The following is a 3306-nucleotide window of genomic DNA, read 5'->3' on the forward strand; positions in this document are numbered from 1 at the left end:
ATAATACAAAACAATATTATACTACTGCACAGTGTAATGTAATATTATGATCGCATCCTCATAATTACATTTTTCAAAAATTATTTAATTTAAATTATTGCATAACACAATATTTATACTTGTTTATTATTTATGTTTTGTGGTAATGTATATCTATATACAATGAGAAGATGTAGTCCTGGACTACTTATTGCCAAACCAAAAAAACTGTTGGGAGTTGACTCCATGGCTGGCCGTTTGTTTCGTTTTCCATTTTAGCATATTACTTTTTATTCATAAATTAATGTACAGTATTTAAATTACATTATCAAAATTATTAAATAGCAAAATTATAAATGTCACAAATATAACCCACCACCCTGATTTAGTTTTGATTGCATCACTTGTTTTAGTTTTTTTCTCCGATTCTAACTTATCAAATGTGAAACATTCTCTGGTCGATTCCGATTTAACTTTAAATCTACGACTTTTGCAAAAATCTTCTCCTGATTTGTACAACTTTCCAATCTTTGAACCTTTTAATATGGCGTCTTTGCAACTACCCCACATAATGTCACAGAATTCTTCACACACAGTAAGTCGCTGGCGATTGTAAAATAAATGCTGATTAGGGGCACAAATATAACACATCAAATAGTTCAAGTATTCTTGGCATTCTTTAGTGGCCCCTTGTAATGGTTTTACTTTTTTGAAAATTGATAAAAGTTCTTGATTTCGGCAACATGACGTATCTTTATACCAAGTACAATTTGCCAAATTTGGTTGTTCAGTTGGCGCACGGTTGTTGAAGAAAGTACAATAATGTGGTTCATCCAGCAATTCTTCATTAGCTTCGGCGGAGCAAACACCAATGTCAATTGAGATGAATAAAACCAATAATTGCATCCAAATGTAAAACAGCAAAGCATTTCTGATAGTCAACATCTTCATTGCTATACATATATCGATCGTGTAAAAGAATTTGAAATTAGCTAGGCCCGAGTCTAATTGATGTTGCAGGTGCTAAATAGACATCTTTGCCGTGTGTGTGGAAGGTCGTTGCAAACTGAACGTTGATATTTTCATTACAGTACGTTTAAAATTGGTTTAATCTTTTGATGTAAATTATTGTATAATAAAATAAAAATCCAATTTCATTAAAAGTATAAACTTACGAGAACAGCTGACGTTTATTTGGATATAAAAAAGATCTTCATTTTAGACTACCAAAACCTGAACGTTCTCAGCAGACAACACAATTATTAAGAAACAACTCAAGTGTAAAGAGAAATATGGTACCACCTACAGAGGGCGCACTAATGAATTTTAATTAAAAAACAAGTTGTGTTTGAACGATTTGCGCAATGCGGGGATTACCCTTTTAGTTGAACTACGCCCCGTACAGTTTTTCTTACACTACACAGTTTCAAATTGCGTCAATTCCCACATAATATTTATTATATTTTGTGTTTATAATTATCTTTATTTTAAAAACAATCGCGAAAAAATGATACAGATAATTATGCGAGAAATCATGAAGTTATTTATGGTATCTAAATTCTAATATATAATATTAATAATAGAGTTCATTATAGCCTATATCTTTATGAAATAAATCACCGTATAAATCAAGTCGTAGTTATATATATATATACATAGTAGTTATATATATACTGTAATGTATGTCATAGTATTCTGTTCATAAGTATAATACAGTATTCTTTCAGTGAGCATGTTGAACAGATAATGCTCAATTAATATTTTTCAATGTCTTCTTTATAGAATTGTTTATAAACTCAATTGTTTCTAAATATCTCCAGGCCAAACCATCGCAAAAACAGGAAAAAGGCAATGACTGGAATAGTGGTTGGTAATAACAACACATAGTAGCACAATGTTTCTGGTTCAAGACAGTCTTCTAACATCATCTATAATATTTAGAAAAAAAGAAATGCATTGGGTTTGTAATAATAATTAGGAATTCTCAGGTTAAAAAACTTTTTTTATTTAATGTCATAATTCTGTAATAATTGTCAACTTTGAAAATAAATTGGATATGTTTTACCTATAAAAGCTGGTTGTTTATGATTGTAACAAATTAGTACAGTAGTATTTAGCTTTATTTTGTAAAGCAAAATCATTATTGTTGTTCCGCACATTTATTTCTCAAATTAACCAATCTAGGAATACTAATGTGTACATATAATATTATTACTATATCAAAACTACAAAATAAGCTTTGATTTTAGTTATCTTAATAATATCTTCCATGTTTTGGATGGTGATTTATGATGTTCATATTGTAATTTGTAGCGCTATTCATTGAAATCAATCACATGTATTTGAGCAAAACCAGGTCGAAACGACCACCTTACTTACTAGCAATGAAATGAACACTCAAATCGTAGCTGGACGAGGGGCAGAGAGGACGAGCGAGGATAGGCCTGGACACTAACATAAGTCAGTAGTATAAGAAAGTCCACCACATGAATTGAACAATAAAACAAATAAATTTCTTCTATATCTAGCTATTTACTTTTTATGTTTCACTGTATAAAAAGCAAATATTTATTTACGTTTCTTTACAGCATCTAAAAGCCTAGACTTAGTAGTTAGTAGTCCGAGCTAGACATTGTTGTTGTTGATTATGTATTTTTTGTTCATATCGCCCTCTCTATACACAAAATTAAAAATGTAAAAAAAAACGTTTTTTGGCACGTGGTCATAGTTTCTTGTACTTTTTTTTGTACGCTGATGAGTAATGATTTATGATATGAATGTTTTATTTATTACAATACATGACATGGTCAATATTCTTTGTTCACGACCCCAAATATTCAGTAGGGATCCGGATGATAGACCATCCATGGTGTACCGAAAACTTCCTGCTTGGCTGCTATAATTTTCAATAGTGCAGGATGCGGTCAGCGTGCGGGGTGCATGCGAACCAAAGAGTTTTTTGGCGGTACTCGTAACTGGTTCCTGATCTTGTTGTGGATACATGCATGTAGCCCAAAACAAAGGAAGGTCTCAATATTGGTCATCACATGTCCTTGAATTAAAATTAAAACTTACTATGTTTTGACAACGCAATACAGTAATGCGGAGTTTGTATCATTTTAAATACTACTATACTCTTATACTTATTGTTATTACAGTATTATTAAAAGTTGAAAAGACGAGAAGTAAAGTGAAGTGTGTGGACTAATATTATGTTGGCTCAGGCGAGAAAATGTTGCGTTTAAAGAAAATCGTCATGGCCAATGGTGTGATCAAAACAACTTCCATGCCAACCGGGCCAACCAAGATGAAACCAGATGAGGGCAG

This window comes from Antedon mediterranea, chromosome 1 (assembly GCF_964355755.1).
Source record: "Antedon mediterranea chromosome 1, ecAntMedi1.1, whole genome shotgun sequence".
In the NCBI taxonomy this organism is placed as follows: Eukaryota; Metazoa; Echinodermata; class Crinoidea; order Comatulida; family Antedonidae; genus Antedon; species Antedon mediterranea.